The following is a 23302-nucleotide window of genomic DNA, read 5'->3' as shown; positions in this document are numbered from 1 at the left end:
CCACACAGAGAGGAGTAGACAGGAAGATCCCAGGGCAAGTTCTAGCATGCTGTTGGCTTTCTGTTCCCAAGTCAGTGACTGTTCTGCCCAACTGAAATAATGGTTTCTTTATGTGCTAACTCAGTATCCTTCCACAGAATGTCCCTAGTTGCCTAGTCTGTCCTAACATGCTTTACAGCTGCAACCCAAGGAGGCCCGGTTGGCCTAGTGTATGCCCGGCAGGGAAGCTAGAGTGGGAACCAGCCAGATGTTGAGTTTGAGACTAGACAGACAGATATGAATCTTGAACTTTGCCATGTTTGACCTACAGACTAGGGCAAGCAACTTAGCCCTTTCAAACCTTGGCTACCTATTTAAGAAATTGGAGAAACACTGTATCTCTCAAGACAGGCCTGGGGATCTAATGAGACCATGTGCACAAGATGCTTAGCCTACTCCACACTGAGTAGTTGCTAAAAGGTTGGTTCGCTTCCCCCTTCTTCCATATTGGAGGGAAGGACTACCCATAAAGACAGGTTTCTGCTCAGCTCCATACCGTGATCAGGTGGTCACAAAGCATTGCTTATTCACTCTTCTTTCCCAACCTTTGGGTAAAGACAATAAAACCTAAAAGGTCCACCCCCAAACTTCAAGAACTTTTATCCGTCAGGATAACTCGCAGATGACATAGCTCAGCTTTTCGCTTTGGACCCTGTGAAAGGAGGGATTCCTTAGGACGTGAAGATGCTTAGACAGGAAGTGCAGGGCAGGGGTTCCATCTTTCTAGAGCTCTTGAAGGAGCATTCCGTTTATCGCTCTTCTACAGCTTGGGACCCTTGGCAGGTAGGCTCCATGTTTCTATTATGTAACAGGATCAAACCTATGACAGCTCTTACATGTCACCATCAGGGGCCAAGGAAACGTATATGAGCACGTCATAGCTTACCACCAATTGAATTTCATGACTGACTTTAGGCAATGCCTAGCATTCATTCCACCGAGCCTTGCTTGGGCTTGAACTCCTGTCTGAGCATTACAATAAAGTTATGTGTGTGTTTGTGTCTATGTGTGTGTGTGTGTGTGTGTGTGTTTGTCTGTGTGTGTGTCTGTGTGTGTGTCTGTGTGTGTTTATGTCTCTGTCTCTCTGTGTGTGTGTCTCTGTCTATGTGTGTGTGTCTATGTGTGTGTCTATGTGTGTGTGTGTCTATGTCTGTGTGTATCTACGTCTGTGTGTGTATGTCTGTGTGTGTCCGTGTGTGTTTATGTCTCTCTCTCTCTCTCTCTCTCTCTCTCTCTCTCTCTCTGTGTGTGTGTGTGTGTGTGTGTGTGTGTGTTTGCAGTATGTGCATGAGTGCAGGTGTCCACAGAGGCCTGAAGAGGGCAACAGATGCCCTGGAGCTGGGATTTCAATTTAAAATTGCTCAATGTGGGTACTATATGGACCCTAGGTCCTCTGTACTAGCAGTATACATTACTAAGCTATCTCTTTACTCAAAACTGGGGATTATTTTAAGCTACAATATTCTGAGAATACCTCCTTTTTTTAAAGATTTATTCGTTTATTATATATAAGTACACTGTACCTGTCTTCAGATACACCAGAAGAGGGCATCAGATCTCTTTACAGATGGTTGTGAGGCACCATGTGGTTGCTGGGAATTGAACTCAGGACCTCTGGAAGAGTAGTCGGGTGCTCTTAACCGCTGAGCCATCTCTCCAGCCCGAATACCTCCTTCTTACGTAATAACCTTGCCATTTAGCAACTGTTATCATTTACAACAGACAAGGAAATCATTAAAACAAGGAAGAAAATAAAACAAGGGAAATGACTTGTCCAGATAGCTGGGCAGTGGGGCAGGGACCCAAGACTTAGTTTTAGTCTTCTTCTTTTTCCCTTTCAACACTGTGAAAACTTGTAATCATCAGCAAAGAGAGGTAACTATTAGTCTTGATTATTTTCAGGGGGCGGGGCAGGGTTTCACGTAGCCCAGGCTGCCTTGGATTCACTATGTAGCTGAGGATGACCCTGAGTTGCTGATTCTCCTGCCTCTGTCTCAGGAGTACTGGCATTACAGACAGACTGCTACACCCCTGTTGTGTGGTATTGAGGCTGGAACCCAGGCCCTGCTGCATGCTAGAAACATGCTCTATCTCTTGGGCTTCCTAGCCCTATTTTAATTTTAACTTCAGTGATGTGAGCTGGCCCTTCCAGTAGTATCCGGGGGTCAGCAGAACTCTTGGGCTCTATCCTAAGCATTTCATGGTCATATTCAACCCTCATAGCAACCTCACAAAGTAGATGCTATACTGGAATCTAATTTATAAGAAAGGAAACAGAGGTGGGGGTTGAGTAAGAATATGTTTAAAGCCACATAGCTAGGGAGGAGAAACAGAGATTTGAACCCAGGCATTGTAGGTACTGAGGCCGTACTCTCAATGTGAGGCTCAGTGCTACATGTGGCTTCTGCAGTAGACTCTTCAGTCTCGAAAGGCCCCAGAAGCTCCTGGGAGAAGGGAGAGCAACCCACGGTTCACTTATAACACACAGAGAAGCTAAGAAGGACATAAACGTCTCCTGTGCAATTTGGTGAAGGAAAGCATCTTTTTTTTTTTTTTGTCTGCTGAATCCCTATACAGAGCAGCCAGGGCCACCCAAAGCATGCCACAATTAATTTCCCAGTGTGCGACATTGCCTGTGGGGGGAAGAGGCGTCAGTTCATTTCTTATTCATGAAGTCACACTGCCTAGCTTCATTTGCATGAAGCAATTTCTGTGGCTGTGAATCCCCCATAAAATAAATCCGTTTCTCCTCCAGGATCCTCGCTTCCACCGAGAGAGATGAGTAAGCAGTGCGTGTTGGGGACACACCCTCTGGACCATTTTAATCAGGAACTTGTCTGCAGCTAACAAGAACTTGATTTCATAGGGGTCCAAAACAGCTTACTTTCAACATATTCAAATGCAGCTCTGCTACGAGATCTGTTTTGGGGAGCGTGTAGAACTTCTTTCTGCTGAGCTAAACACTGAGGTTTTACACACAGTGGAGTTGTGGAGCCGTAGCCTCTTCGCTGGAGTGGATGGAGGAAGGGGGAGCCTAAGAAGAAAGGAAACGTGCACGACCCTTTGGGGCAACACAGGGTTCTCATGAAGACGTCTCACCATAGTCGATGGAACTTGAACATGCAAAAGAGACTTTTCAAATGTAATTAACATTAACGACCTTGAGATAGTTCTGGTATACTGGGTTATCCCGATGAGCCAGATCTAATCACGCAATGCCTTAGCAGTAAAGTGACTTTGCTGATTTCAGGGCTGGGGGGATGGCTCCGTCAGGAAAGTGCTTTGTTGTGCAAGCCTTGAGTTGGATTCCCCAGAACCCATATATAAAAATGCTGGGTATGGTGGTGTTACTTTTAATCCCAGCAGGCCATGGAAGGGAGGGGAGACCAACACATCACTAACAGATCTCTGGGGCTCACTGGCTAGCCAGTCTAGCCTACTTGGTAAGTTATAGGCCAGTCGCAAAAAGGACCAAGTAATGGCTCATGAGGAACCATACACAAGGTTGACCTCTGGCTTTCATGCACATGGTAAAACATATATATGTGCAATAAACAAGAATGCACACACATGCCCACACATACATACACATACTCCCCACTCATACATACTTATACATACACATGCATATATAAATATACATGTACATACATACTCAAGCACACTCACACATGTGCATATACATATACACACATACATGTGTACACACATACATGCACACTTACAACACACATGTACACACTTATATATTCATACCTGAACGTACACAAGTACACCATATATATATGCACACGTACAACATACATGCACACGCATACTTAAACACAGATACATCTATAAACACATACATGTACAAATACACACACATACATATACACACGTACATACATACACTAGAGAGCTGTGAGATTATTCAGAGAGATGCCACTTTGCTGGCTTTGAAGATGAAAGAAGGAAGCCTTTATTTTATTTTATTTTATTTTGGTCTGTGTGACATAACAAGATACCTTAGACCAGGAAATCTGTAGACAATAGAAATTCATTATTTTCTATTCTGGAGGTTGGGGAGTCTAAAGGACTTGTAACCCCTTCAGAGATGGTGTCTTCGTACCTCATTTACATCTGTGGAAGGGACAGAGGAGTTCTCTGGAGACTCTTTATGAGGTTACTGATCTCATTCATGATAGGGGCACTCATGGTATAATCATAATTATTAATTCCACCACATTGGGTATTAGGACTTCAGTATATGAATTATGGGAAAGGGACACACATATTAAGACCACAGCAGGATCATGGCTTGAGGTAGGTGGGCAACCCTTGGAAGCTGAAAATGTCTAAGAAATAGATTGGCCCTATGGCCCCCAGAACGAGAAGCTTCTGTCCTTACACCCTGATTTCAGCCCATAATCCCCATCAGATCTCTGATCTATGCATCCCCACAGTGACACTTATGTCATCTGAAGCTCCAAGTCTGTGACAATTTCTAGCAGCAGGACAGGAAACGAGTATGTTTTGTCTGCCCTTACCAGCTCTGAACCATCTCACCAGGATGACCAGAGTAGGTCAGACAAACTGGCAGCAGCATTCAGCAAATTCCTCATGCAACATGGGTAGAACTGTCATAGATGCCAAACTGCACAGGAGACACAGCCCAGCAGGGATGACTAGGACTTTTCAGGTCACAGTCACAATTCTGTCTGTCTGTCACATTCTCTCTCTCACACACACTACACATTCTCTCTCTCTCTCTCTCTTTCTGTGTGTGTGTGTGTGTGTGTGTGTGTGTGGTGTGTAAACATGGAGACCAGAGATCCACATTAACTGTCTTCACCTTATTTTTTGAGGCCGAGTTTCTTACTGAACGTAGAGGCTGCCGATTCGGCAAAGCCAGCTTGTCACAGAGCCCCAGAATTGTCCCCAGCTCTGCCCCCTCAGCATTTGGAAGACAAGTGCATGCCACTTGCTCCTGGCTTTTGACATGGGTGGCGGGAACCATGCTTGTGTGGTGACCACTTCATTGATTGAGCTCTCCCTCCAGTCCCAGGCCATGGTTCTTAACCATCATTTAAGCAGTTGATGCCCGCTGGATCCCAACACGCACATACACGCTTCGCTTACACTCTATGTGATCAAAAGGGAGAAGGACGGCAGTAATGATGAAAAGAGCGTTGTCACTTCTCAGGCCACTTCTCAAGCTTCATCCCAGACGGTAATTGCAGCTGGTGATGTCAGCAGTTTGTTGTCACACTAATCCTACAGGACGAACTGCCCTGAAGCTAGCAGCCGGAAGCAGCTACTAGCATTTCTTTGGCTCGTGCACCTGTAAGTATGCAATTAGGACAGGCTTGGCTGGGTGGAGCTCGCAGGGCTCTGCTCACTCGTGACCAGTGGGAAGATGACAGACAGGTGGCTGTCTCTCGTTCTCTTTGTCCACCACACTAGAGTGGCATTTTCTTGTGGCTGTGATAGCAGCTATGAGATGAGTAGCAATGTGAAAGACCTTTATAAGCCTCTCGTGTGAGTCATATCTCTCCTAAGACACCTAAGACACTGGGGAAAGCACGTTACTCATGCAGACTTAGGACTAAGTGACTCTTTAACGGAAGTAAATGCAATACAGTAACTAAAGGGGCTGGCGGTGAGAGTGAGTGTGTAAGAGTGTGGGTGCATGTGAGTGTGCACACAAAAGCATGTGAGGGTGTATTTGTGAAGGTAGGTGCTGTGTGTGGGCATGTGAGCAATCCTGCGTGCGTGCGCGCGCGTACGTGCGCGCGCGTGCGTGCGTGTGTGCGTGCGTGTGTGTGTGTGTGTGTGTGTGTGTGTGTAGAATGGGGTTATTGAGGCAGCTAATCTAATACAGAAAAACAAAGTGGAAGAAACCAGGGCATCTTCATTGGAGATTGGTATTGTGTAAGCACCTACACAATACCTGGATCTTACCCAAGGTACACGGAGCTAACCATCCCCTGCCTTATGTAGGAACTGCCCCTAACAGGATGTCTGCAATGAATGTTTTTGGGCAAAAGTGCTTATGGGCTGTTTTCCTCCAATGGGCCAGACTTGGCTTGGTACTGAGGTGATACCAGAAAGCGTTACTGGATGTTCTCGCCACAAGTAACCGTCTGCCAATGGTGAGCCAATGCTCAGGCCTATCGAACATATGGGAAAGCCAAGGCTCGGCAGGGCTCAGCTGCATGCATGCCTGGTCTCAAGATGCCAAGCTCCATCTACCTAACACTAGAACCCTGTGCATTCTGCAGCACCAGATTGCATTTATCCTCTGATTCCCCCCAGCATTTACATGCGCCAGGTCTCCTGTTTGCCAAGCAGAGCTCACGTCTTAGACATGATTCATGAAACCTCTGTGTCACCATCTATCATATGCACCAACACCCCATGCCTTCTGCCCTTTGCGGTGGCATGAGGTCATTGCACTTGACGACACTAACTAGCTCCTTTAAACAATGCCGGCAACAACAGGCTCGCACCCCTTAGACCTCTCCATCTTCATTACTAAAGCCTCTGCTTCGCCTCAGCAGTGGATTCCTGGCCTTTTACTTACCTTCCCAGAGGTTCCATGTCATTAGCTGCTCACTCTTCTGGCCAATTACATGAGGTTAGCACTCCTGCAGGCAGCCCCGCCCCCCCCCAGATGCCAAAACAGCCAAGGCTGCCCAAGGTGCTGGTTCTGCCCCCTAAGATGTGATCCAGAGGAGGTGAGAGCTGGGCAGGGGGGTGGCTGTGCAGCTCGCATGAGAGGAACGAACAGCAGAAGGACGTTGACTGTGGGTTCACTTCAATAAATCATACTTGTATATGATGACGAGAGGTTAAACCAGTGGTTTAATGGTGGCACCTCGATGTGAGGGAGGGTAAACATTAGGGAAAGATGTTTTAATATCGCAGATGTCACCTAAGGGATGAAACCCTGAGCATCCAAGCTGGTACCTTGCTGGCCCAGGATTCTGAGCTTGCTGAGAGTAAGACCTTGGCCTGCCCCAGCAGCATCCAGATGAGGCAACGCACAGGCAGCAGGATGGAGACATGAAGGGAATAGCAGGGTGGACTGGTTGAATAAGTGAAGGGATCTCCACTGCTTTGTTTGTCCACCAGGCTGGTGGGGATGGGGAGGGGGCAGCTATCAAGCTCCTCTGGTGTGTCTGTTGTTCATGTGTCTATTTTTTTTTGATTGGATCTAATTTTCTCAAGTCAACTTAATCATTCTCTATATAGAGAATATGAAGAAAGTTTTCAGGGAATCAAGCCAGAAAACAGGGTTCAAAACAAAGGCTTCCACTTTTGGAGAGAACTTCCTCTTTCTGATAGAGACGAAATGGATGTAGGAAGAAGGGTAATTTAACCACACGAGGGGGACTGTGTGTGGACAGGACAAGGGAGCTGGGTCCTTTTCTCTGTAGGAGCCACCAGATGAGTAGAGGTGTGTATGTGGCCTGGAGAACCTGGAGCCACCAGGCAGTGTCTAAGTTCAGGTCTGAAGTATGACCCCATTGGGATTCCGTAGCCTTTGGTGAACGTGGTTCATGTCTAGCTCAGGATATGCTACTTCAGAACTCTGCTATCCTTTCAGTGTAGAGCCTGCGGACCCCAGCCTGGGTACTGTTCAATGCTTCCAACTCACAGGTCTGCAGCTTCAGCACCTCCCTGAGCAGAAGGTGTCCTTGGAGGTCTTGCCCCCAAATAATGCTTGGTGTGCTAGAACGCGGTGAGGCTAGCTAGCCAAAGTACTCTGAAAGAGAACCAGGTCACACGTGCAGGTGAGAGGCTCACGCCTTTTGATTCGAAAAGTGCACGAAACGCCCCCCCCCCCCCTATGATTCATGATGACTGAAAGCACAGCTTCTCTGTGAACCCTGGGGCCAAGGAGGAAGCTTTCTAACCGCTGAAAAGTCAAGACAAACCATCAAGCCTCTTGGGGAGTCAGAGGCTTGTGGAGATGCATGGGTGAGGACTCTCATCAGTACACCCCGTGGGGGCTCCCACGAACTTAGGGAGGAAGACATTTTCTCTATCAGGTTCCGATTCCTCCAGTCTCTGTGGGGAGACAGAAGCTTGGATTCAGGGAGAGAGAACGACTATCTTGAATACCTTCTGTATACTGAGGAGGAAGCATTTCTGTAGCACTCACTGGGCGAGTCAACTCACTTAGTCCTCATAGCACTGCCCTTGCACAGGGGCAGGAAGCACAGAGAGGTGAAGAAACTCACTCAGCACCAGACAGCCAACGTCCAGGCTCCCATCTACGCTTTGGGCTGGCTCACTGGAGCAGGTCCAGTCTGCATTCCCCCCCTCCCCCCCGCAATGGGGAAGGTGGTTGTTACTTCTCTCTGTCTTACGTGCGGGTGATCTGAGACACAGAAAGACGGAGTGACATATCTAAGCACAAGTGGGGAAGTCTTGAGTGAACCCCAGTTGAGATGAACTATCTCAATGAGACGAGGAAAACACAGACTCGGATAAAACCCCCTTTCCTTGGGGGAAGCGGCCGATGGTTAAGTTCACAGAGACCTTCAGAGAAAAGACTCGAGAAGGAGAGAAGGTTGCACTTCAGCAGGGGGTGTGAAACTCAGCCCTCAGAGGCCTGTGGCACTCCAGAGGGGTTGACTCGGACAGGCTTACTGAATGTAAACGGAGGTTTTGGGGTTGAGAGGCCTTGGCTAGTACTCAGACTGGACAGCACCTTCATGAGCTTTACCTTCTCTTCTGAGAACCTAGCTCCCTCTTGGCACCCTTTCCCCTGCGGCCTTGCAGTAATCAAGGGCTGGCTCCTGCACTTTCCATATTGTCTGGCAAGCTTGGTACAAAAATAACAGTTGATACTTGATTTAGGGACGGAGTGAGAGGCCATGCAGTGGGCAGAGAGACGCTAGCTTCCCCGGCCTCCCTCCACAATGGCCCTACATGCATTCCCATGCACATACACACTCACATGCCAAGTCCTTGATATCTGCAGTGTATCGTGATGGGTGGGGTGACGGTTCTGCTCCAACACCTCATCTGCCTTAAAGGGGGAGTGCCTGCTCCCACCGCCGACAGTACCAAGGTGTGCCAGCACTGTTCTGGTGGGCCTCACGTGGATTTGCCTCCCCATCACCACACACTGCCAGATCAGACTGACCTCCTGGCCTCTGGAGACTTTGCAACGCCCATTCACAAGTCCCTATTGTGATGACCTCGGGGGAGAGCGAGGCTGTGTGTACAGCATGGCCTGTTCTAACTTAGCCCCAGAGACTAAGCCTTTTCATCCCTCACCGTCAACTGACTGCCTCCACTTCTGTGTGTTCCCAGCTATTGTTTTGTCTCTGGCTCTTTTTCAGGAAAACTGTACCTTTCCAAATGATGGGAATCAATAATCTGACATTGCAAAGATGCTCACTGAGGTCCAGGGCAGCTTAGTTTTCTGGGGAGGGCTCACTACTGGGGAATGACTCAGCAGGAGTTCTCAGTTTAGAACAGGATTTGGAAGAGGAACATGGAGTGGGGAAGGAGACAGAGGGCCCAGGGGGATTTTGATCTTGGAATTGACCCTGAAGTTGAGATCTGTGCTTCCGAAGCCCTGTGGAGCTGGACTTCATTGTTCTTTCTGTGAAATGGGAGGAGCAGTGAAGCTTGTCTTTCCAGAGTATTGGAAAAATGTAATTTGATTACAGTAAATGTATCATTCTGGCCATAGTGCTTATACAGAACAGTCTTTCTATACATGGACAATACATTTAAAATCACGAGCGTACGTAGTCAGTATCCTGTCCTATGGAAACCCATCAAAGATTTCCTTCTCAGGATAGACCTCTGATGAATTTTCCAGATCTTTGTGATAGTATCACAAAAGGCCATGCTAAGGGTGATGGATGAAAGCCAAATGTAGTTGACCATTTGCCATGCTCTGAGTCTGCTCTGGAGACATCACCTAGATTATTACTACATCCAGTCCTCATGCTAACCTCTGGCACACGGCTGTAACCCCATCTATTTATTGTTGGGAATGGAGAGTTTCTGCCAGATTAAAAAAAAATCTACCCACTTACATTTACGACTGGGTCCTGTTATTCTGTTCCCAGAATGCCTTAGCCCTGCTCACATATTCTGTAGGAGGCAGTTCCATGGTGACTATATCATTTGAGGGCTTTTACAGAACAGTGATATCATGGCCAGACCTGTTCTCACTGAGTGACAGTCGAGTGTCAGGTATGTCCCTCTAAGAATGTGTCCCTCTCTGTGGGGCCTTTGGGCTGGTTTTCAACCCACACTTTAGAAGCCCCCTGCTCTACCAGACCGGGGGTCCTCTGGTCCTTGTTTCTTCTAGAAGCCAATGGACAACAAACGATTCCTGTTCATCTAGAACAGATGCCGGAAGCTAGAAATTCCCCAGGGCACGGTGGGGAGTACTAGGGTGGTAGTGATCTGATTGGCCACTGAGCCACCAATCGAAACTAGCACTGAGATCTATCCCCTACAAGCTTGTCAATAGTTATCTGTCCCGGCTGCAGCTGCTGCAGGTCCCATGGCTGAGTCCCATGAAAGCCATCTGCTCTGCCCCCTCTCATCCCTAATCCACCTGCAGAAGGCACAATCGAGCAGTGAGCAGCCCGAGGAGAAGATCCAGAGAGGGAAAGACAGACAGACAAAGCCCAGAGCAGCTGCAGGTCTGGGCTGCTGGATTCTGTCCTCTAATCTGAGCTCCTACAGCTAGGAGGGGAGAAATGCCGAGATTTACATGACAAGGGCCAAAGGAGGGAATTATGGCAAATCAATTCTGCGGGAAGAGATAAAGCCCTGGTTTAATGTATGCGGTGAAAGGTGGAAATTCAGTTCTCATAATGTTGGATGATGCTGATGAAGACTGGCATTCGTTATTAGTGTCATGTTTTCCCCCTTCTCTTCCTGGACACTAAAATCACCCAGCACACAAGGACAGGGTTGTTGAACACCATTGTAAACAGGCAGCTGAATAAACCCCGGGCTGTGGGAGCTGCCCAGGATGCACCTGCCAGCAACTCTGGCTGGAGATAGCAAAGACACACTGCCCGGTGCTACCTTGTAAAGCTCCGGGGCTCCTAGCTGGTCCTTGTCAGCCACACCAAAGCTTTACGTCCTTCGACTCATTACCTTCCCTCTACAAATTTGCCTTCCTGAGTGATGTCCCACTTGTCCTGAAGATGCCTTAAGAAAAAGGGAAGCCATTTTTTAGTAGGTCAGACGGTGGCTATACATTTATCTAGATCCTGGTAATTCATGTTGGTGTCCTAAAGGGTCTGAGGGGTCATACGGGGATAAAACCTGCTTGTTTGTTTAACCTTGGATGTCTTTAGACCACAATCTTTCCTTGGTTTTGTTGCTGCTGTGTTTTGTTTCTGTTTTGGGGGGTTTTTGTTTGTTTTTTATTTTGTTTTGTTTTTTGTTTGTTTGTTTGGTTGGTTGGTTTTTGTTTTTTGTTTGTTTGTTTTTGTTTTTGTTTTTGTTTTGAGACAGAGTCTTGCTATGTAGCTCAGGCTGGGCCCAAACTCTTAATCCACCTGTCTTAGCCTCCAAACTGCTGAGATTATAGGAACATACCACCCCATTGGTAAGGGTACCTTGTCCTGTCTAGGGCCAAATAGGAAGGACTTTTGACTTGGTGGGCTGTCTTTTGCATACTCTATTGTTGCAGTACAAAAGTAGTCACAGAAGTTATGTAAATTGTCTGCCTTCTAATAAAGTTTTATTTAAAGGAATAGTGAGTTACCCCTAGTTTGCCAGTGTTTGTCCTAGACTACACCCACTCTGGCTATAGCTTTCCTGTTTATGGAAGACAAGCACACAGACTATTCAGCAGAGCAGGCAGGAAAAAAGAACAGGTCCAAACAACAGCCTTGCTAGTCAGTGAGTCAACCCTTGGGTGAACTCTGCAAGCTGCGTCACAGTTCCCAGCACATAGCTGTCAATTTCCTGAGTTATTGAGGAGAACACATGCTCGTAGCACAGCTTTTGGCCCATAGTGTTCAACAGCGACTCATGCCTACTCAGAGCAGACTGGCTCTCATTAACGTTATCACCCAGCAGTTGTGTATCCCTTAAACACTTAGCAGAAGCAATCTCCGGAAAGTCTTCCATGCTCGAGTCTGAAGAGTGGGAAGGCCTAGCTACTGATACCACAGGAGAGCTCCCTGGCAGAGCCTCTATCCGAGTGTCTACACTCTCATCATTAACTTCATCAAGGTTCATTCTCCTAACCTCTCTGCCAGAGGAGTTTCTTTAACTTTCTTTCAGTTTGGGTAATGATGCTTGACACATTGACCGAGCCACCAGCTGAACTATGGCTCAACTCTCAGTCACCCTCCAGACAGAGCCCCAGCCATCCACCCAGATGACCTGGAGTAAGCATTCACCCCAGCTCCAAGGGCTCAACACCGAGATCTTGGCAACTTGGAAGCTGAGAATATGCACCTGCTCTGTGTGAGGCAGAAATCATTTCTGAGATGCCCGGCAAGCCTCCTGTTTAATTATCTCATTACAGGAAAGCCTTGTTTCTGGAGAAGACATTGTGTTTGCCTCCGAACTTATGACCTGACTAGAAAAGGGGATTAGTCTTGAATCAGGGGTAGCAGAGTCGGTAACAGAGGCTGCAGGAATTAGAGCTTGGGAGAAGCATGTACGTGCAGACGTGCCTGTGCACACACAGCCTCAGGAGTTAGGGTCAAGGCCCTTTGCCTTGCTTGGTCAAGGTTTATACTGGGAAGTGCCTCCCCGAGCTGATCTTCGTGCCGTGCTTGACACGGCACAGTCACTCAGTGAATGTCCACAAGCCAGATGGAGTATTTGATAAACCGATGACGAGATTACGTGCCACCTTTCCTTCATCTCCGCTTTTGCTCTGTTCTGTTTTCCTGATCAAATTCTGGGCTGGCGAGCTCTGCACATTGCTTTGACATTGTCCTTGAGCAGCCCATCCCCCTACTGTCATTCATATTAAAACCTCTCCACCGAGGCTGAGGAGGGAGCTCCATGGATGATGTACTCACTGAACGCGCACATGAGAACTGAGTTAGCATTGCCAGTCCGTGGTGGCATGTGTCTGCAATCTCAGTGTACCTACAGAAGGCAGAGACACGAGAATCCCCAGAAGTTCATGGGCTAACTAGCCTGGTCTATAATGCACAGCACATGCACGCATGCGTGCACGCACGCGTGCGCGCGCACACACACACACACACACACACACACACACACACACACACACACACACACACACACAATCCATCAGCCATTCTAGCTATGGGTCTGCCTGTCCCCTGACCCTGGGTAGCAGGGCTCCCCTTGGCTTTGCTTGGCATAGTTGCTCAGTTTCCTCCGCCCTTCCCCCCTCCTCACCTTCTCTAATTGACCCTAGCCATCCTTCAGCCTGTTTCCACGTTTTCTTCACAGCACATAGAAAATTGCCCTTTGGGGTTCTCCAAGGGTGGGGGTGATCTAGGATACCTTTCTAGCTTCTTGCTTACAGTAATCAGTGCCTAATTAGTCCTGACACTTCCTGGCTGACATCTGCACTGACTGGTCATTGCAATGTGGCAAAACCCTGGAACAGGAGATACCCCGATGTGCTGAAGGCTGTACACGGCACAGGGTGCCAGGATCAACTCTCAAGCCCGGTTCTTAGTTAGAAAATGTCAGGAAAGACCCTTAGCCTCTCTGAGTTTCTGGGTTCTCATACATAAGATGTAGTTGTGCCGTCCTGGCTTTGGACCATACATTTCTTTGCCTGGGGAAAGGGCTCCAAAGGAAGCCCAGACTGACCTTCAGTCGCCACAAGAAAAACGATTTCCTGTAGGTGGCTGTCAGGTGTCAGAACCTATCCTGGGGATTCCCAGGAAGGAGATTTCAAACTATGCTGTTGGTGTTGCAGACGAGGAAACAGAGTTGGAGCGAATTGCCATGGCCAAGGCCATGTGGGCACATAAACTCCGTCTGTCCTGACCGTGAAGTTCTACTTTCTGCTCTGCCGTGAGATGTGCCTTTTATTACTTATAAGCCTGGAAGGTGGCCGCCATCTCCCAGGGGCTGCTGCTCCATTCAACATACTCTTCTTGATCAACCATTTGAGTGTGTAGAATGTAATAAGTAACGTAAGGGAAATGCATGCAGCCCTGGGCCCTCTAGAAGGCTTTGGTGCAATGCAAGCAGTGCATGCAGGAGACAGGGAACAACAGGACAGGCACAAAAGGCTCACAGACATGACAGACCTTATAGGAAAGCCCTCATTGGTAATCCCTGGCCAGTCTGGATGGCGGCTATCTGAGCACCAGGCTTGCCTTAGGATGTCCTTTGATATTTTTCCCCCAAGGTGACTGTTCCATTGTAACCCAAGACTGGCCGCATTGATCCCTTGATTGACCTGGTTCGAAGACAAAAGATGGCCAAGAACAAAACATGGTGGGAGGGGATGGCTTTCCCACTCAAGAACCCCTGATATCACAGAAGGGCTTGACGAAGTAAAGCCAAATGGGGTGGGAGAAATGAGACGGAAGCGTAGCACTCTCTTGCACTGCTGGGGCTGACAAGGTGTCTTGACTCAGGGTTGAGGACTAGGATGGTAACCCTGGCCATTGGTGCTCAATGCTAGACAGAAACTTGAGTATGACCCCACACTCCTCATATCCAAGCCACACATCCCCACCAAAAGGCTTTCCTATCAAGATCACTGAAGGTAACATGTCCTGTAGAGCTCCTGTCATTTGAGAAGTACCTTGGGGGGAAATGATGTATTTCCCTTTTAAAAATAAGGATACTGGGTAGTGGGACCCAAAGTAGGAAGGTAGGAGGGATGTTGACTAAGAACACCTGACGAGGCAATGAGACCTGTGTCAGGCCAGTGGAAGTCCAGTGGAAACAGATATCTATAGCAATAAAGCGGGCAGACGGGAAGTGGTGGGAGGGCCAAAGGGAAAAGCAAAAGAAAGGAGAAGAAAGGGGAATAGAGGAGAGAGAGAGGGGAATAGAGGAGAGAGAGAGGGGAAGAGAGGAGAGAGAGAGGGGAATAGAGGAGAGAGGGGCGGGAAGAGGAGAGGAGAGGAGAAGAGAGGGGAGGGGAGGACTAGAGAGGGAAGGAAACACAAGTGTAATGGAAAAGCTGGGGGAAAAGGCAGGACTCTAGATGCCCCAGCTTTGAGCTTCCATTATAAGTGCTGTGTGTGTGTGTGTGTGTGTGTGTGTGTGTGTGTGTGTTGCATGCACGCGCACTGGTACTTCCTGACCCTAAGGTAAGCTACAGCATAAGAGTGTAACACTCTTAATGGAGGCAGCAACTGGCACTCAGCCGCAGGCAGCCATGTGGACTGCTCAGACCTGATCCAGGCTAACTGGCATGCGTTGGGAAGGGGTAGCCACCTTCTCTTGGCTCACTCCATGTATGTGCACTCGTTGAATGCAGCTAGCATTTTTATTTCTCAAGAGAAGCAGGCCGGACAGATGTGACAGCCTGCCTCTTGAAGATCTGTTCTGTTTTATGGCTGAATTTTATGCGTGTGCCTTCCCTTGTCTCTGGACTACAACCTTCCCTCCTTCCAACCCTCTGGGCCTTTCTTCTCCATGGCTGGTCAGCAGGGGGCAGAGGTTTCCCCAGGCCAGCCTGCCTTGCTTTGAGGGATTCCCTGCAGGGATAAATTGGGACAACAGGGTTTCACAAACAGCAGTTCTTGACATAAATATTGCCAGGCTCGGGCTAATGTGATATCATGGGCCTGTAATCCAAACAAAATAGACCATTGTCCTGTGATTATTTCTGCTCTGGACAAAAGCCTGTGAACACTCGGCTTCCCTTTTTTTTTAACCTCTGTATTTATGGGCCATGTTAATTTAATTCAGCAGGCCCGCCTTCACCGCCTTCAAAAGCAGCCTTTATTTGCATTGCATGATTGCCCGCCTTGCTGGTCCGCTGCTTTTCACTGAGAAGGAAAGCATTGTCCTCCCAGCTCTAAGGAAGGAAAGGAGAGGGGAAAACCACCCCAGACCCTTTGATGTGTCACAAAACCTCTCCAGCAGCTACAGGGGCTCACTGCTCGTGTCCCAGAAGCACACGCCAAATCCCAGAATACCCAGAGAGGTCCAGGACAGACCCCTGCCCTCCTCCTGGGAAATGCAGGTGTGAGCAGGGGAACCCAGACATTGCTTCTCTGTGCTAACCCAGATGGCTGTCAACAGAGCTGCCGGCCTGACCTGCTGAAGCAGGTGTTTATCTGACTGGCAAGTGTCCAGGAAGCCTAGCCAGGCGTTGTCTTCTGGAAGCTGGGTACTTAGGACACCTCCTTCCCCAACTCCCGAGTGACCTTGAGCTAGCAAGGTTGTCAGGTTTACCTCCTTTCTACTTTGTAACACGTGACAGGGACCTGGATCTCTTTTCACTGATGGAGAAACTGAGGCTTGGAGAGGCAGAGGATTTTCCCGAGGCCTGGAGCTCTCTGGAAATGGCACCAAGGGTTGTCTTCTGGAGATCAAAGCTTAGGACATGACTTTGATGTTTAGCCTCGAGAGTGACAGTGGGTTTCTAGCTGAACTGTACAGATGATCTATGAATATATTATTTTAAAAACATCAGAACAGAGGCTAGGGATGTAGCTCAGTGGTGGAATGCTTGCTTGGCCCCAGTGACGTCTGGCTTCATAGCTAACACCACAAACATCGACAACTCAACACAATGAAGGCGGAAAGCAGTCTGGCTCACATCCCAGCTTCCAACACTTTGCCAAGTATTTACCAGCTGTGTGTTTCCTATTGGTTACACACACACACACACACACACACACACACACACACACACACACACACACACAGAGGCACTCACAGTTTGGTGTTTTTAGTAAAATGGTCATCACAGTGCACGGCAGTCACAATTTTTATTTTACACTGGGTGACGTCTGGTGGGACGCAGAACTTAGTGGGTCTAGCCTGATGTGGTCCTAGTTCAGCTGGTATTCAGCTTACAGCCTTGTGAGCCCAGCCTGGCTCGGCACATCTGCAAGCCTTTTCTCTGAGCAGATATGAGGAGTGGGCAAGCATCTGGGACTGTGCACATCCTCATCCTTCCACGGCTGCTCTCCCATACAGACTCCCTTTCTTAGACAGGGTTCCTTGCAATGCTCTGACACAGACTACTATGGGCAACTCACTGGGGTGGACTGCTGTGCAAAACAAAATGGGGAGAGAACATTAGACAGGGAGAGGTGTATATCTCTAGGAATGGTGAGTTTTTCTAATCTGTGGGAGGAAAAGAGAAAGCACGCTCTTCCAGAGCTGGGCTGAGCTTCTATTCCCCAGGCTGTCTGTATCCCTCACCTTACCCCACCTACCCTCAGGATTCCTGAGTCATTCCCTGTCATCCTGAGTCTTGTCTCAGCTGGGTTTTTTCTTTCTTTGTTTGTTTGTTTTTTTGGTTTTGTTTTGTTTTGTTTTGTTTTTACTTACATCTCTTTATGGGCATCCTTGGGGTCAAAACTGGAGCTGAGGAAGCAGCCAAAAGTTTGTGAGGTGATGGTTGACTTTCTAGAAAGGACCTGGATGTCACAGTTACATGAAGGTTGCTCCTGGTCGCTTGGGGAAAAGATGACTTCAAGTTTACATGGCATGTCATACGGCAGGGAGGTGACACAATCTTACTTATCTAATCCTCATGAGGACTTCCGACAATTCTGTGCGTTAAGACTGCCCCTCTCTTATTTGACAGGTCCATTGTTTAACAGGGGACTCAAACCTCAGCTGTTTGTCTCCAAAATCACTGCATTTACATCATGTTCGATCTGTCCTCTGTGTACCCCATTTGCATTGCAACTTCCCCCATCTAAAATGAGGTGGACAAAACACTGCCTAAAATAAAATATCGTCGTCAAAAGCCAGGCCAAACAGCACCGCCAGCCGGAGCGTTGAAAACTTGAGGGAGCATTGGAAAGAGTGGCCCTGGATGAGGCTTTCCATTTAATCTTCCTCAACCCTTAAAGGTTGAACTATGAACTTGAAAAGCTATGTGGGAAAGGGGAGCAACCTTTGGAATGTAAATCAATTAAAGAAAAAAAAAATCTCAAGTGGCTTTTTCTTTTTAAGCTCATGGATTTTAACCCACTTCTAGAAATCTCCCTTAAGGAAATGACCAGACATTCTGAGATGTTCATATAAAACCATTAAAATATTATTATAAAAACTGAAAACAGCTTGGCCTATCAGTTAAGCTACTGTAATCCCACAGAGGAAACATGCTTTACTGAATAGATATATGATGGTTCTATCGATTTAAATGTAATACTTAGCATAGTAAAGCTGTTCATTCAAAGGAAAATGCTCCACAGTAATATAGCAAGTTATTTAATAACTGATTATTTAAATCCAGATCATATATGTGCACTGTATTTGCCTCATTCCTCCCCTCTCCTCTCTAAGAACTTTGGTATCATCATCCACCCCTTCTCCCTCTCAAATACATGGCTTCCTTTTAAAAATTATTGTTGCTACATATGCATCAACAATATATATTTATTCATAAGCATTTGAATAATTATAAAAAAGAAAGAGATTGCAGTGAGGGGATATGTGAAGCTGTGTAGGTGAAGCCTAAGTCCTGATGGAGACAAAGGAAAGACAGATGCCGGGATGATGGACGGGACATCCATCAGCAAAAGCACGGGCATGGAGTAGACCTGGCTCAAGAGAGAGGCTGAGTGTGCTGCAGTGGTCAAGCTGGAGGGTCTGGCTTCCCGAGACTGTTGGAGCCCGCATGATTTCAGCACAAGCCCTGTGTGTTACAGAGCCCCCAAAGTTCAGTGTGTGGTGTGCTCATGGGATCTCAGTCTCGCTCTTTCCCTCTCTCCTTGAGACCTTCCGTCTCCCTCCCTTTAACATCAGTCAGGATGTAATATATGAGAGAAGAATTAAAAAAAAACTGTAAATAAGAGAGTTGTCCCGTCTATGCCATAGCACATTGGAAGTGTATAGCTTACCTGTTGCTGTACCAGACCTTGCAGGTAGGAGATGGCCCTGCGTCTCAGAAGAGACCCAGGACTTTCGGGCAGTGCTGAGACTGCTGAAGGCTTTAGAGATTTTTCAGTAATGGACTGAGTGTATTTTTCTTTATGAGATGAAAATGAGACTTTCTAGGTCAGAGGTGCAATGTCAGGATTTAAGGTGATATGTTTGGGTGTCAGGTTGATGAAGGGTGGAGTTGTGAAGATTGATTGGTCAATCTGACTAGATTAGAATCTCTGTAGAAACCCACCTCTGGGAGTTATCTGTAAGAGTTTCCAAAAAGGCTTAACTGAGGAGGCTTCTCACTCTAGGCGTGGGTGTGCCCTGCTGCGGCTGGGGTCCTGGACTGAGTAACAAGGAGAAAGCATGAACCCCAGAATTCATCTCCCTGCTTCCTGACTGATACAGTCCAACCATTTGCCTCCTGCTCTTGTATTCCCCTGACAACCTCCACACCCGATAGACTATGTTACTTCTTAAACCTCCAGTCAATATGAGCCCATCCTTCTTGAAGTTATTTTTTGTCACAGGCATGAGACAAACGGCTGGCACAGCAATTGTCTCTATTTTCTCTGTTCTCTTTAAAATTACAAAGTAACTTTCATAATTAGGGGTTGGGGGAAAGCATGGCTAAGGCCAATCTCTGCCTTGCTAGACATCCATGGACACCCCTTACCCACTCCCAACCCGTGTCTATCAACAACACCTGTCCTCAGAGCCCACCAGTCCTTCCCCCTGGCTCATTGAGAGATCTCATACTTGGCTCCCTCCAGGGCTCTGTGTAACTATAGACCAAACAAGCATCAGTAGGCTGCATCCAGAAAGCCAAAGCATGATGTCAGGGAACGAGTGGTTTTCTGGAACATCTCTGTACTCCATAAGCAGTTCATAGTCTGGGACGAGTTCCATGAGAGGACCGTCTTGCTCTGAGCTACTTCCGCACTTACTCACCTCTTAACCCTTCCCAGCCTTTCAGAAAGAAGAGCAAGGAGAGACTAGTCTGCCATTGGTCCTACACAGGAGGTGACCTTTCCTGAGTGTGTCACCACCAGCCACATCTCAGAGATGAGCCCAACTACAGTTTGGTAGAAGTGGGGGACTGCGGACAGATGCATGGTGTTTCTGCACTGGAGTAGCAGGAGGGAAACCCCACAAGAACAGAGAAATGATATATCTGAACCTGGCATGTTGGCTCATCAGCCTGTGATGTCTGCCTTGCCACCTGGTGTGTGGCTGCAAGATGGGCAAGCTAAGACCAGCGCCAACCTCACCACCATTCTCCCCACTCTTGCAGAAGAAGAAATTCAGCTAAATAATTGTCTGTCGTGGACTGCATTGTGATGAAGTGCATCCGCATGTGTCTTCGGGTTTCTCTTCAGGAAACGGCACACACTTCAGGGGCAGGCAGGACACTCCTCTCAGGTCAGCACTCCCCATTGGCCTCCTCTCTACTCTTACCCTTCTGGATTCATCCAATTAAATAAGATAATTTCTAATTTGGAGGTGTCGGGATAATTAAAGGAATCAGGCCACAGGGTTTAGATTAGGCCCTACCACTGATTAATTAAGCCCAGCTTCCCTTACTGTATGATTGAGATGTACCTACATTATTGTCTTTAACAACAGGGGACATCAGGTTTAAACGGCCCAAAGCGGCCCCTCTGGTGAGTACGCCTTATGTGATGTCAGCAGCCGTTCTTGGGCTCCCACTGGACGTTTGATTTGACCACCTTCTCTCCCAATTGCTGCCTGTCACTCAAGTCACCATCCCTTCCAGCTTTCCCGAACACAAAAGTTCAATTTCATCTCTTAGACTTTCTAATAATTCCGAGAGCACAGAGAGGGGTTTTTAAAAAGCTGATTAATTAAAAATAGATTTATTTAATAATGGTTGGAATGATTAAAATCTGGTAGGGAGATAATGGTTACTTAACCTACAGATATTCTCCTATAAAAAACCCTTAAACTCTTTGATTCCATGGACTTGAGTACATCTTGAAATAGAAGCAGTGATAAACTCGTAGCTGGCACAGCAGCACTGACCTCGCTTCCATCAGGGGGCTCCCCCATCTTTGGGCAATCAGAAGCACATTGACCTTACCACCAGTGTTGACTCAGTGAGGAGAAGATACACACATGGTTCTCTGAGCTTAGGTCACTGCAAATTGGACCTTCAAAGAAGCAAGCAGGACTCTCCTAGAGCAGTTCAGTGAATCAGGACTGTCCCAAACTGGCAATCTGAGCAAGGACTGTTACAGAGTTTCCACCTCCTCCTCCACAGACGAGAAAGCCAAGGGCCAGGGAGAGGAAGGGCCTTTCCCACGTCCCAGAGTGTACAGCTACTCACTACAGCCAGCATTCTGAAGGTTCAGTTTCTGTACCATCCCAGGCACACTCTTTCATCCACTTTCATTTCCCTCATTTGCCCTTCACTCTAGAGCTTATTTTCTACAAGAGAAATTCAAAGCCAATCACTCCCAAGAGTGTAGCCTTAAATGTTGTCTGGGGCACCAACCTCTTGTGGTAGCCGTGGAAGCCCAGGCTCAGAGAAAAGGACGTTATTTTTCTCCCACAAACAATCCCATTAGAATGTAGCCTGCAGCCAGCCTAGGATAGAAATGGGTGCTCTGGGCCAATTTGGCCCAGTGTTAATCAGGTTTGGGGCTTGGCCCTTGGGGACTCGGACAGTACAGCTAAAAGGCAAAAGGCCTGCCTTAGGCTGCCGACCTTTCTCCAGATTCAGACACTTCACAGGGAGGAAGAGTACCGCTTGCCTGTTGGCCTTTTTCTCCAGGTGAATTCTCCTCTGTTGGGCTTTCTGTGGTGCTGTGTAAGCTGGACCAGTCCCTGCCTGTTCTCAGGGCCACACTCATGGAAGGACATCCCAAACTTGTCTCCCCTTCCTCCTGAAGCCTTGCTGTTTCTTTCCCCCTAGTCTTCCTTACAACAATCCTCAGAAGTTCTTTCCCCCTTTTGCTTCTGGAATCTTCTATCTCTGCGCTCCTTCCTAACCTAGGCTATCTTTCTCTTAGTCTCCACTCCTCCTTTAAACCTTGTGACCTGCTGTTTGTTCAGCTCTTCCTGGAAGCTTTATTTATCGGTGCCTTTTCAGGGAATTCGGCGGCCATCCTCTGGCTCCCAGGGGGCCTCTGTTGTCCCCCATTGCGGCATTGAACACACACTCAAGAAATTGTCTATTTCTGGGTCCCACTCTCTACGCAAGAGGGAGCAAACTGGGCTTAGCTTCCTCCATATGCACGCACAAGGTGTCTCAGTGGAGCAGTCAGCCATGAGCTGGTGCACACAGTGTGGCATCCAAAACACCACAGTACTTAGTAAAGGCTATGAGTGGATGGGCTCACAGTGTCGTCTCCGTCTCCGTCCCGCAGAAAGGAGCGACACCACGACGTTCTTCTCAAAGCCGTTTATTCAGGAACCTTTCTTTCTGCATGCAAGCAACAATCTCTCTTTTCTTCCCTTCCTCTCTTTCCTTTCTTTTTTTCTTCATCCTCCCAGCCCCCAAGCACACTCCCTTATATCCTCCCTCAACTCCGCCTCCTCCGTCCAGACTGTGTAATCTCAGTTCATAGGTCCATGTCACATGGCCTGATCTTGCGTCATGGTGCGCCTGCGCAGCTCTCACAATGGATGTGGCTAGTTTCAGGTGTGTGAGGAAGTCAGGTGCCAGTCATGAGACGCCCGGGCGACATCTTGGGACTGCCGCCACACCCGTTCCCCATATCCTTTGTGACTGTATAGCTCAGAATGGCTCCCTACATCATAGTACAATTTCTATGACACCGAGTACCAAGTACCATGCTCCAGTGTTTGCACGTATTACCAAATACTCAGAAAAGTCCTAAAATTAGAGGTATTTTGAGTCTTCTATGAAAGATGACCTCTGGGCCGCCGTGAGATTGCCCAGTGGATAAAGGCCCTCGTTGGCAAGCATGAAGACCTGAGCTGAATCCCGGAAACCACATGGTGAAAGGAGAAAACCAACTCTTGCAAGTCGTATTTGCACATGCACACATAAGCAAGCAAATAAATAAATGTAAACAAACAAACAAACAAACAAACAAAAACCCCAAAAGGTGACATACATGACTTGAGAAAGTTGGATACAGTTTTAGATTACAGAACAGTGGACCTGGACCTAGGATGTGCCCAGTCTGTCTGTCCTGAAGCACTGCTCTTCTGTCCTCAGTGTCCCAGTTTAGGAAGCCTGTACTGCCACCCTTCTAGGGACAGAACTGACGCA

At 47.8% G+C, this 23302-nt stretch overlaps 1 protein-coding gene and 2 long non-coding RNA genes across 4 annotated transcripts in view; 1 reads left to right on the top strand and 2 right to left on the bottom strand.

Moving 5' to 3' along the window:
- LOC147996810 (uncharacterized) overlaps positions 1 to 6862 on the top strand; it is a 42801-nt gene extending 35939 nt beyond the window's left edge. Inside the window, exon 3 of the long non-coding RNA XR_015651650.1 lies at positions 2795 to 6862. This is a non-coding gene — a long non-coding RNA (uncharacterized LOC147996810). The remainder of the gene's footprint in view (positions 1 to 2794) is intronic.
- Nav2 (neuron navigator 2) overlaps positions 1 to 23302 on the bottom strand; it is a 658517-nt gene that overhangs the window by 532029 nt on the left and 103186 nt on the right. The window lies entirely within an intron of this gene.
- Positions 16907 to 19197, bottom strand: LOC147996809 (uncharacterized). Its single transcript, XR_015651646.1, has 3 exons — positions 19017 to 19197; positions 17494 to 17619; positions 16907 to 17210 (listed from the first exon to the last, which is right to left on the bottom strand). It is a non-coding gene; the product is annotated as an uncharacterized LOC147996809 (long non-coding RNA).

Source organism: Rattus norvegicus, chromosome 1 (assembly GCF_021556685.1).
Source record: "Rattus norvegicus strain SHRSP/BbbUtx chromosome 1, alternate assembly SHRSP_T2T, whole genome shotgun sequence".
NCBI classification, from domain to species: domain Eukaryota; kingdom Metazoa; phylum Chordata; class Mammalia; order Rodentia; family Muridae; genus Rattus; species Rattus norvegicus.
The sequence above is the reverse complement of the archived record's forward strand: the minus strand, read 5'-3'. Positions and strand labels throughout refer to the sequence as shown.